The sequence below is a fragment of the Gopherus evgoodei genome, chromosome 14 (assembly GCF_007399415.2).
Source record: "Gopherus evgoodei ecotype Sinaloan lineage chromosome 14, rGopEvg1_v1.p, whole genome shotgun sequence".
Lineage (NCBI taxonomy): Eukaryota > Metazoa > Chordata > Testudines > Testudinidae > Gopherus > Gopherus evgoodei.
The window spans coordinates 25,903,094-25,915,115 of NC_044335.1; the positions used below are offsets into that span (position 1 = coordinate 25,903,094).

At 50.7% G+C, this 12,022-nt stretch overlaps 1 protein-coding gene across 11 annotated transcripts in view; it reads left to right on the forward strand.

The window, feature by feature from the left end:
- Window positions 1-215: 215 nt before the first annotated feature.
- EPB41L1 (erythrocyte membrane protein band 4.1 like 1) overlaps window positions 216-12,022 on the forward strand; it is a 161,343-nt gene continuing 149,536 nt past the window's right edge. For all 11 annotated transcript variants that reach the window (XM_030533303.1, XM_030533308.1, XM_030533306.1 and 8 more), the window contains exon 1: window positions 216-368. The gene's annotated coding sequence lies outside the window, so the exon portion shown is untranslated. The remainder of the gene's footprint in view (window positions 369-12,022) is intronic.

The window sequence follows — 12,022 nt, forward strand, 5'->3', positions numbered from 1 at the left end:
TGCAACCTTGGGGCGCTGGTGCCTGCGGAGAGCAGCCCGGGTCCCCAGGCTCCGCCAGCCCCGCCCCCGGCTGCGGGAAGGGCGAGGCGAGGCGCACCTGCTCTGGCTCTCCATGGGCTGCCGGAGCCTCTTCCCCTTCCCAGCCAGCGGCGTCCGCTCCGCTCCGCTCCGCTCCGCCCCGCCCCTCCTGCGCTCCCGGCCCTCCCATTCCTCCCCGCCCCGCCGCCGCTCGCCGAGCGATTTGTCCAGCTGCAGGGCGGGGAAGCTGCTGCGTTGCTGTACCCGGGCGGAGAGCGAGGCGGCGGGGAGCCTGGGATGCCGCTGCTGAGCCGCTCCCTGCACAGCCTGACTCCGGATCCGCCAGCCAGGTGAGCGGGGGCCCTGCACGCCTGGGATCGCAGCCGCCGCTCCCCCAGCCGTTCCGATCCGCGACCCCTCGGTGGCCTGGCTTGCAGAACCCGTGGGCTGGGTGTTTTTGGGGCCGTGCGGTGTGTGTGTGTCTGCCTCCGAATACCTCCTCTCCTTGCAATGTCTGCTCGGTGCCCCTCGTCCCCCATGTCCTAGGTGCAGCCGCGTCTTGGTGGCCTGCTTGTGATTTCGCCGTCAGATATGCACCCCACCCCCTGCACGTTGCCTGTGCAAAATTCCCCATCTTTTCCCCTCCGAGTGCCCACTGGAGGGGGTGTGTTCCTTTCTTCCCCCCCTCCCCCCAGCCCCCGGCCTGCCGCTCGCTATTGCACGCCAAGGAGAGAGGTGCAATCTCGGGTCTAAGGTGCGTCCATTTCTGGGGGCACAAATCCGGCGCGTTCCCTCCTGATCTCCTGGTTTGAAGGCTCAGCTCCCCTCAGGCTTCCTGCCTTCCCCCACCCCCGAAATGGTAACTGACATATTTCTCAGCGCTACCATCTCCCTCCCCCAGATCGCGGGGAATTCTCTACTCGGGAGCGGATCCGCTCAGATCTGGGCCCGGAGGTGGGGGGCAAGTCACTTGGGAGAGAACAAAATGAAGGGGAGACGCAGCTTGTTCTGGTGGCCGCTCTGCCTCTCCCATGCGGCACACACTCACATTTTGCCCTATGTCAGAGCGGAGATCAAACTGCAGGCTGGCGGTGTGTGTTTGGCGTTGTCCTAGGAGGGAGGAGCTGGAGAGGATTTACACGGGGGAAGGAATGGGGAGGAACAAGCATCAGGGGTAATTCCATCTGGGGTGGGCTAAGCCGCAGTCCGTAGAAGACTTGTTGGTGCTGAAAGTTTCTGGGTGTGGCCAGCTCAAACCTACCTGATTTGGTTTCCTTAGTGACACACCCAGTGGAGCAGGGAGGGAAGGGGAGTGGTGAGCCAGCCAGGAAGGCAGAGACACCTTTCACGGGGAGTGGCTTTTTTTTTTTTTTTTTTTTGGTATATACTAAGCAGGTGATCTGTCAGGGCTTCGCCCCTGCCAAGGTCAGGTGACTTTGACCTCTCTTCCCCTTCAGAGAGCTGGAAGGCACTGAAATACTAGCAGATCTGCCAGTCTTGAGCAAGGCTGGGCCACCATGCCCAGATCTGTGCTCCTCCAGTGGCTGTGATATGAATACTCTCTCTGCCATCACCTGTAGTTTTTTGCATGCCTCTGAATTGGTTTTCTGTAATGTGCACAAAGAGCTTTAAACACTGTTTATTTCCCCACTGCTTTGTACAGGGGTGGGAGTGTGTTCACTTATCGGGGATAGCAAGACATGATCCCCCCCCCCACCCCCAGTGCATTTGCAATTGAAACATCAGGGATTTGATCTTGCAGCAATGAAACAGTTGGGTATGTTTTGTCACCTTCTTAGATGGGGGCAGATTTGGGCCTCGGATCTGATCTCTCTAAGGCTTTGTTATGATCACAGTTATTGATCTGTAAGAAGAGTTCTCCATGCACCCGCACCAATTCTTCTACATTACACTCTGGAGAAGCCAGTGATCTCTTTGATGTGGATGTCCACAACAGTTAAGGCAACATTTCCCAGTCTCTGGCAGCTGAGGGGTTAAATAAATCCCCCAGTCAAACAATAAACTGCAAATGGGGGTGAAAAAATGTGTATGATTCTGGAGCCCCACTGGAAAGTACAAGCGGGGGTGCCTAAGGAATTCAGAATCAGACTCAGATTAGGGAATTCTAGGGGGGCAAATCTGATCACAGGAATTCCTCTGAAATTGGAGTTGCTGTTTTGCCCTTAATAATGTTTGATTGCAGGAGTGTTGATGTCAGGAGAATAATATATATTAGAGGAGAGTATGCAGGAAGCCAGGAACAACTTGGAATGGGTCCCTGCATATTTCCAGGATTATTTTTGGAATATCATCAGATGGCAAGAGGTAGGCTCTGGAGGTATAATAAAGCTTTACACTTTCTTAATTGTCTGATTTATATAGGACATTGGGCAAAGGTATGAGACCTAGCGAGTCCCCTTCCTTTACCATTGGTGCATTTACAAGATGGATTATTTCCACCACGGCATTGCTCCCCTCTTGTATTTCTAATGCTTGAAATTATGGGCTCTTTCGTGAGCAAAGAGCAGATTGAGTGTGCCCTTTAATTTATACAGTATATCAGGGAAGTTAGAGATCAAAAAGCTTTATTAGATCATCTGTGGTTGGTGGGAGCTAGCTCTTTATGGTCTATTCTCTGGACCTTTTACTGGTCTAGTTTCAAACCTCGCGAGAGCAGCGGCTTTCCCCACTTCCTTGGAGAGATTGTTCCATGCTCTAATCAATCTCATTGTCAAGATGCTTTTCCCTGATCTTCAGCGTAAATATTCCTTTTCCTCAATTTTCTCACATTAGATTTGCTTGATGTTTTTCAGCTTCAAAGCTATAAAGAGCTAGAGATGTGTTAAGTATATTATTAGTCTAAGTTGTGCCCCATTGGGGTGCCCGAAATGATTGCCCTTTCTCTCTGGTGGCTTTACCCTTCTCAGCTATCTAAGGGAGCTCTAGTCCAGAGTGGCTCCCGGCTTATGCGTGTGTTAATGTCAGATCAACGGTTTTGTATGTGTGTGCATGTGTGTATGTATATATTTGTGTATACACACACACACACACACACACACACACGATGCTTCTATGCCGGATTGAACACGTAAACCTATTTCTTTGTGTTTTGCCTCACTGCAACCCCTGGAGAGCTCTGTACCTGTCAGATGCTATTCCCTCTCACTGCCTGGGCTGTATGCAGGCTGTAGAGCAACTGTGCATGCAGGGAGTTGTTTTAGTGACTGGCTGTGGTGTTTCTTTGTCTTTGTCAAACTAGATAAGGTTGATCAATGTGTGCTGAGGAGAGATGAGACAGGTTTATGGAAGAGAGCTAGCACTAGGGAACTTTCTCTGAATAGGAAGGCCTTGATCTCATGTGGTCACTGGACTGGAGCCTGTTTGTTTACATAGGTAACTTCCTGGTGCTAGTGCCCATGCTCTCAAATGAGACCGATGCTTTGTAGACTCTGTCCAATGCCGACTTTGGCCCCTGGCAGCAAGAACAGGGACTGTGCTGCAGGCTCTTGGTGCCAGCTCTTGATTGTAATGGCAGGTGCCAAATTTGCTGTTGACATTCCTACTCCCAAAGCTACCCTTTCCTCTCCCTTCCTTACGTGCGCATGCGCGCACGCACACACACACGCTTGCAGAACATCTCTCTCATGCGCGCACGCACACACACACGCTTGCAGAACATCTCTCACATGTGCGCGCACACACACATGCTTGCAGAAGATCACACGCGCACGCACACACACACACGCTTGCAGAAGCTCTCGTGTGCCCTGGCTCTCATACTAGTCCCCATCGGGATGCAAACTATGTGTAGCATTACAAATGCCACCACCCCATGTCCCCCCAGTGAGGCCTCTTATCTTTGCGCCTAGCACAGGCCTCCCGTGTCCCTTGCCACTGGAGCAGTTGCGGGTAGTGGAGGCATTTGTCTTTTCTGTTTACAACCAGTGTGTTGTGTTTAGTGCTTTAACAGCAACTTCTGGTGGTAATGGAAGCGTGGAATCAGCCATTACCATAGATAGCAAAGCAGTGCTTCTACTCCTTAAGAGTGTGGCAGCAGCACATCTGGCTTGGGGGAAGCTGTGGTTTGAGACCCTGGCTCAAGAGACTGATGGACTGTGCTGCTTGTCTGTGAATGTGCCATCCATTTGCAGTTGTGGCTGAGGTATGATCCTCCCTGTGAGTGCTGTTCTTGATCATGTGGTGACATTGCAGATCCACTCTGCTGGCCTTCAGGCCAGGAAGAGGAAAATCTCTCTCTTCTGAACCTCTCAAATTTCTCTCTGATTGAGATAATAGCCGTCATATCCTGGGGTGAGCAGAGTAGCAATAACAGGCATTTTCTAGTCCTCTGTGGATTAAAATAAAACCACACTAGTATTTAGGGTGACCAGATAGCAAGTGTGAAAAATCGGGAGGGGAGTGCAGAGTAAGTGCCTTTATAAGAAAAAGCCCCAAATATTGGGACTGTCCCTATAAAATCGGTACTATTATTCCCAAGCACTGTGACTTGCATTAGTGTTGCTGCAGTATGCCAGCCCATTAGGAGGTTTTCAAATGCACACAGGGTACTGGGACACTGAACTCCCATTTGTGCCTTGGGAAATCTCCTCCTCAAGCTAGAATATGAATTGCTAGGACATTAGTAAGAATGGCTTGGAGGGTAAGGTACTGAACGAGAGCTGGGTTCAGTTCCCAGTTCTCCCACAGGCTCCCTGGAAGGTGGTGTCCCTGCGCCTCTGTTTCTCCACCTGTACAATGGTAATATCTCATTGCTTGTGAGGGTCTCGGATGCTACCGTGATTGGGGTGTGGGAAGTGGGCAGAGCTTAGGGAATGCTGTCACTTGTAATATGGCTTTTGTTTTCGTAGCAAATCCAAGATGGGAATTGAGCTGGCCTATCTCTCTATATTAGGTTTTGATATAGTGCCTATCACTTTACAATCTAAGCCCTTTCCCCAGTCAAGGAGACATGGGTAAGAGAAGATTCCTCAACCCCATCATACGGGAAGCCTCCCTACGCTCATCTCCATGAACACACACATGCACAGTTATCAGTCTGCTACTCTAATACGTCTAAAAATGCGCTCACTCAGAGAACGTGACAGCTTCGGCTGAGTGGCCTATTGTTCTCATTGGAGCAGTCAGATGTCTCTGAGTCAGCGGGTTTTCATCATAGTCACGGAGGGAAAAAAAGAAGCATAAGACTTTTAGGGGGAAACCTGACCAGCATTTTCAGTGCTGGAAGAAAATGGCTGGGCAGCTCGTCTTGTTCAGGGCTGTGATTTGCTCGACAGGGCTGGGACTGACTCTAGGGGAGGTTGGTCACTCTATCTGGAATATAGGTGCTGGGGAGTGATTGTAGAGGAGCATTCTAGTGTTTAACAGTCATGGTGTAACACCCCACTCACCCGCTCCTTTAAATCCTGAGCTGGGAGCTCTTGCCTTGCTTGGAACCTGAGCGTGCGCACACAAGAACACACAATGAAAGGGATCGGCAGACAGCTCTTCCACCTGGGCTACTGCATCTCTCCTTGCTTTGGCACAGCATCCCCCTGGGAGCGGAGCGGGATGTCAAGGAGCTATCGCTCCGAGTGTCTGGCAGCAGGTGTCTCGTCTGCAAGGGTGGAGCATGATGCCAGCATCTGTTGTTCTGGTCCCGTCTGTGGGAGTGAAGCATTCCCAGGCACCTGGGAACACACGATGATAAGCACTAGGCTGAGCTGTGGTACTGCTGGGACAGGAGCCAAGGCACACTTGCCTTTAGCAGACAGGGAATGTGGGCCAGTGGGTTGAACACATCCCTGAGCGCCAGTAACTCTTAATCCTAGCTCTGACGCTGACTTGTTGTAAACGCCTCGTGCCTCAGTTTCCCCTTGAGATAAAGTGGGGATAATACATGCTAGTGAGGATTAACTGCAGTGTGGCAAATGTTATAAGGGTGCTCTGGATTAATGCCAGAGAGGATGGGATATGGTGGGCAGAGCCTTGTAACCCGGGGCAGATCATGTGCAGCTGTGAGCTGTGGAGAGCTCACTTCTATCTTTGCTGTTTCATGCTGCTATTTCTCTTGCCCCATTTGAGCCCCCACCAATGCACAGCCCATCCCTTCAAAACCATCAGCCTTCTGACCATGAAGGACCAGACTGGATTCTGTCTGGGGCTTATCCATGCCTGGGCTGGATCTGCAGCTCTCCTTGTTCCTAGACCTGCTTTGGGAATGAGGGAACAGGACTGGCCCCCGGGTCCCCTGTGTGGCAATTCAGAGCCCTAGATAAAGGGCACCAAGGCAGCCCCATTGTGTTAAAAACACAAGACAAATGAATGTAAAGTGTCAGCTCCACAAATTTCGTCAGGTCAGCAGCTTTCCTAGGGCTTTTGGCCTTTCGGCTAAGATGAGATGTGATGGCAGCTTAAATATGATTTTAAATATCTGCTCCATCCTTTTTCGGGACAAGTGTCCTGCCCTTGGATGTCAGTAGACTCTACCGTGATCCAGCAGGTCTCTGCCATTTCTTGCTGCTCTGCTCCTGTTTCACGGTCTGTTCCCCCAAATTTGTAGGAGAGATGAACATGCCCGGATGTGGTATGGGAGACTGGGTAAAACCTTGGACCACACAGTGTGTAGGGAGGTCTTGCACAAGATGAATTCCAGATCTGAACCAATTGTGATCTTAATCTTTGCAAAAGTAAACCAATGCCCTCTTTTAACTCACTCCTTGCCCTATCTGCTCCCCCTCCCCTGTAGGCTGTCTAGCAGGGGGATCTGGGATGCATGTGCTGGTATCTCAGCGAGCATCAGACAGGAAGGAAAATACACAGGGTGGAGTCGTCTGTCTCTGCTGCACAAAGGGAATGTTTGTTTGTTTTTTTTCTCCTTTTGAAATTTTAGGTAAATAAGGAAGTGATCAAACAGCATTTTGAAGCTTCAGTAGAGGTTTAAAACACATTCATAACCCCCCACTTCTCTCCTCTCCCCATTTCACTATGTGCCAGGTGCCATGGTAGTGACAATCAGAGGGTATTTTTAGCTTTGATTCGTTTTGTGTCCAGGGTCTAGAAAGAAGCTGCATCTTGACAGGGAGAGAGCAAACCATTTCATTACATGCCCAAAGGCCTGAAGCTGAGGGTGCATTTTTAATGACACCTCCCTTTGTAATTGACTAATCTTGTTTGTTGCAGTTAGTGCTAGTGGAAAGCATTTCTGGCTTAGACAGAGGCAGTCAGGTGTGCCCCCATGGAGAAGTGTCTAAAGCAAGGAGCGTATGTCAAGACCAGGAGGGAGGCTGGAGCTGGGAAGGGGGAACACAGACTGTTTACTAATCATGCATATCCTAGGGCGTCTTGGAGCCGCTATCCAGGTGGAGTATGAAGGGGCTGGAATACTGAGGGAGGTGTGGCTGGTTTTTCTAGTGATCTAGTTGGGGAAGCAATGAACGAATGAACAAAGGAAGTAATTAAATGTTCTAATTAGATGCACTATTGATCTGGCCCTGTTTCTGCTGGCAGGAGCTTTTGTCGATATTGGATAGCATGGGAAGTAGCTGAGCAGTTCTGGGTTTTTTTGTGCATGTTTGTGGTGGTTTGTATTGCTTTTTCTTTTTCCCAGCTAACGGAGGGGTGCTGGTTAGCAGCTAGGTCTCCAAGTGGAAGGATTGGAGTTTGATTATAATAAACAGCAGCATTACTAGGTACGTTGCTGGCAATAAGGAATGGAATTGAGACAGGCAAAATTTAGGCTGAATGTTGGGACGGAAGAAATTTCCAGCCTTTCAGATGGATCCAGCTGTGGAATCATCTTTCAAGAGAGGATGTTGCAGCCTCATTTCTTGGGACTCTTAAACATAGACTGGACAGAACAAAAGAAGACTTGCTATCAGGTGCAATCCTGCCCTGAATGTGGATGGGTGTAACCTGGATGAGACAGGACTTGCTACATCTTTCCACATCTAAAGTCTGTGTTGCACAGTGTCTTTCATCCCAAGGCCGAAATGCACCATCAAAAACCATGGCCCGAGTTCATCCCTGGTGTAGCGTCGCTGAGGTCAGGAATGAATTTGGCACAATATATAATAGGTCTGTATATCTTTTTTTGTCTAGACATATTTTCAGTACTACCTGTCACTTGCTGGTGAAATGCAGCTGAGAAACAGCAGGTTTATGTAGGAGGAGCAGTGAGGAATATGTCCAGTTGAAACTGCCAAGCGAGTTGTGGGTAGGCCACATGTAATTGCCCAAGTTACAGTTTGGCCAGGACACCACAATTAGCACCCTTACTTTTGTGAAAGTTGCATCCTTAATGCCCACTTGGTGGTCTGCACCTCCGCTGTGCTTTTATCTGTGAGATGCTCTCTCTTACAGTGGCAGCTCTGCCTCAGCATTGACTCTGCCTATCTGAGCACCGTCTGGGGTCGTTCCCCCTGAGCTGGTGAGAGCTGATATGGTCACACCCTGACGTAGGGTGGTTGCAATGGTGACCCTCTCCCAGATGCAGTTGAGCGGTTAATGCTTGGGCAAGCTGCTCTCGGGTCTGAGGTGCTGCTCTCTGTCATTTGTGTTGTCCGCTCCCATGGCTGATAGAAGGGGAAGTGGCGTAAATCCCTGTCCTCCTGGCTGTGCTTTGCTAAGCCGATAAACATCTACTGCACAGTGCACTGGCCAAGATCTGAGAGTCCCTGGGCCTGCTTATGTCGGTTGTATGGTACCTAGCATTTGCCATGCCATGCAGAGCCTTGCGTCAATTGTTCTCCATCCAGCAGTGACCTGTGGCCAGGATTTAAATGGCTGGTCCATCATCAGCTTGTATGCCTTCTTCTGCTACAGGTGCGGGAACTAGGAGTGCTGCATCCCCTGGCTATAATGAAAACCACTTCAATACAGAATTTACAGATTGGTTCATTGGATTTCAGCACTCCCACTAGACATATTGTTCCAGCCCCCTTGTCTGCAGCTGAGGCAGGCTCAGGGCTGGCTCTAGGCACCAGCTCAGCAAGCAGGTGCTTGGGGCAGCACGTCGGGCTCTTCGGCGGCAATTCGGCAGGTCCATCGGTCCCTCTCGGAGGGAAGGACCTGCCACTGAAATGCCGCTGATTGTGATTGTGGCTTTTTTTTTTCCCACCTCTTGGGGCGGAAAAAACCCTGGAGCCAGCCCTGGGCAGGCTAGTTATTTGCTAAGGTGCTGTGGAAGTATCTGACACACTTAGATGTTCTTGGCAGGCCTGTGAACCCTCGCCTCTGGCTGAGACTGCAGGGTGAAGGGAAAGAGCTGAATGGCTGCAGGTGTGGGTCTCCCTAGCACTGCTAGCAGCAGTGGTCCAGGGAGCTGCTTGGCAGCAAAGATAGTGAGCAGCCAGCAGGGGGTCATGTTCCCCAGGTGGCTAAAGTCCTAGGGCAGGTAATTATATGATCTTAAGTGATATAGTGATACTCACCCTGAAGCATCCTAAAGCACTTCCCAAGCTGTCATGCACAGGGATCTCTTAGCTCAGCCAGCCTTCAGGATAGCAACTTGACAGAGCTGCATAAGGCAGGAAGGGAGGGAAATTTCTGTGTCTAATTGAAGGCACAGGGGAGCTTTGGCTAGCAGATTGCAATGATCTATGTTATAATGTCGACAGGGCTGTGACCGCCCCATCTCCTGTAGGGAAAGAAGCCATAGGATCTGGCATGACTGCAACGTTGTGCCACACCCAAAGGGTCAATGCTGTCCCCGTGTGTTGTCTGTCTCTCTCAGGCTCGCCCCACAGCCTTGCAAAGGGATCTAGAAGATTCTACTCTAGGTTTTTCTATTGCACCCTTCACTCTGATATCAAAGTGCACCGTGATGCACTTTGTTCAGGCTCAGCAGAGAGAGAGCAAACTGCCTGCCCCTCTCAGGTCATGTCTCAGCGAGGGTGGCTTTCTCAGAGCCTGCCTTCTCTCCACCAGGCCCCCGCACCTCTTTGAGGTGTACAGCAGCCTCTTGAAACATCTGATCCTGAGCTGCTGACAATGATCCTTCTGGTTGCATTTGCCTTGCTGAATCAGGATTTGTGCATTGTCTCCTTGTACTAATGAAAACACCAGGGAGTGCAGGTACGGAGAGGAGCCCACTAGAAAGGAATCCCATTGAAAGCCTTGTGCCTGTCCAACAGATCTTCTCAACCTGTGCACTGAATGCAGGAACCACTCGCATGCAGGGCTCCTCTAGGAAGGCCAGCTCCCTGACTTTCCGTGGCCCTGTGGGGCATCCATGTTCTCTCGCTTCTGGAGACACGGCCAAACAGTCTCCCGTGTGTAGCGTTCCTGCTGGGACTCTTCTCTTGGGAGGGAGCAATGACTGATCTAGCAGCTGCGCACCTGTCCCCTTGGTCCAGGCAGTTGTCTTGGGAGGGCAGAGGTCTTTCTTAGTGTTTGTATTTGTGTTTGAAAGGGTGTGTGTGTGGGAGGGCGAGAGAGAGATGTGGGGACTCTACACTGGCATTGGAGTTGGGATCAATGAAAAGCTGGACAGGGAATAGGACGCAGTGACTTCTGAAAAAAAAATGGATTTGGGGAAGTGTGTACTTCTCTCTGGCTGCAAAGCCATTGACCCTGGCGCTGGCGGGAAAGTGGAGAGGCGCTAATGTGTAGGTTCTTTGCCATCCAGAACTATGGGGTCTCCTCCCAGCTTAGGAGAAAAGGGAGCAAATCGTCATTGCTCCCCAGACTCTGGGGTCAGCCTAGCACACACCTAGGCAACAGAAACCCTGCCAGCACGTCTGGCACCTGGAGAAGATCCCAGCCCACTCCAGGGCTGATTGGATGGCTCTGGGAATGGAAGACAGAGTGTGTGAGCTCCAGGTCAGGTGCTGCTATTACCCTACGTGTGTGTGTGTGTGTGTGTAATAGGTGGGTCTCTGTCCTATTGTTAGGCAGCATTTCAAAGGCTTAGTGTTGGGCGGGGCACAAACACAGGGAGATGAATTGTTTCTTCCTGAGGCTCTCCTGTGCTGCGTGCGCATTTGTTACTTCACCTCAGCTCTGCTGTGATGTAGATAGAATAGTCTCCTCCCCATTTTACAGATGGAGAAACTGAGGCATGAAGGGTTTCCCTCCTGCCATGAAATTTCAAAGTATTCACTAGTTCTGGCTATGTCCATTCACCAAGAACCAGTTTAGTGGAGATGCCGAGCACCCATGTGGCCACGCTGGTGGGATCTGTGGGCACGTAGCACATCAGAAACAGGCTGCTTGAGACACCCTAAGAGCCAGAACTCACTTAGTGAAATCTCTTCCCAGTATAGGCCTTGATCACTCCCCAAAGCCATGCAGCCTGTCAGTGGTGAAGCTGGAAACAATTCAGGTGTCCTTCAATTTCAGTGTCTAACCACTAACCCCAGGAGGCTGGGGGTAGCCCTGAATGACCGGTTCTTAGCAGTCTGATTGGTGCTGAATTTGGGTCTCCGTGTCTTAACTCTCCTGACTTCTCAAGCAAGAAACTAAGGGTTGGGCCCTCTCAAGATATTGGGGGTGTGAGGTGGCAGGTCTCAAGAGTAGGAGAGAGGAGGGATGGGATGGCATAAAACTGCCCAGCAGGGAGGTGGGATCCAGGGTCCAGTTTTGAAGAGAGCTCAGCTCCTCCTTAGAAATCCAGAGTTGTCCTGCATTTCCAATAGCGGGCATCTCCGCCAAGCGCAGACAGGAGCCAGAGGTCCCGTTAGCAGTGCCCCATGCAGATGCTTTCTTGTAGTGAGGCTGTTGTTGCACGTTAATCCTTTTGATGCTGACGCAAATGTTGCCTGTCTTAAATCAGTGAGGATCATCTGCATCCAGCAGCAGAGAAGCAGTCAGGGAATTACGTATTTGAAAAAACAGAGTGGTGCTTGCTGGCCTGGGAGTAGCGCATTGATCTTTTCACTGGAACCAGGAGTTCAAATCCCTGTTCAGATCACAGCTGATAATGAGGTTGATAAGCTCTGAGCCTTTTCCCTGTTGTTCATGTCACTAATGCCCGAGCAGTTGAGTGCAGAGGGCGGCGTGTGCTTGC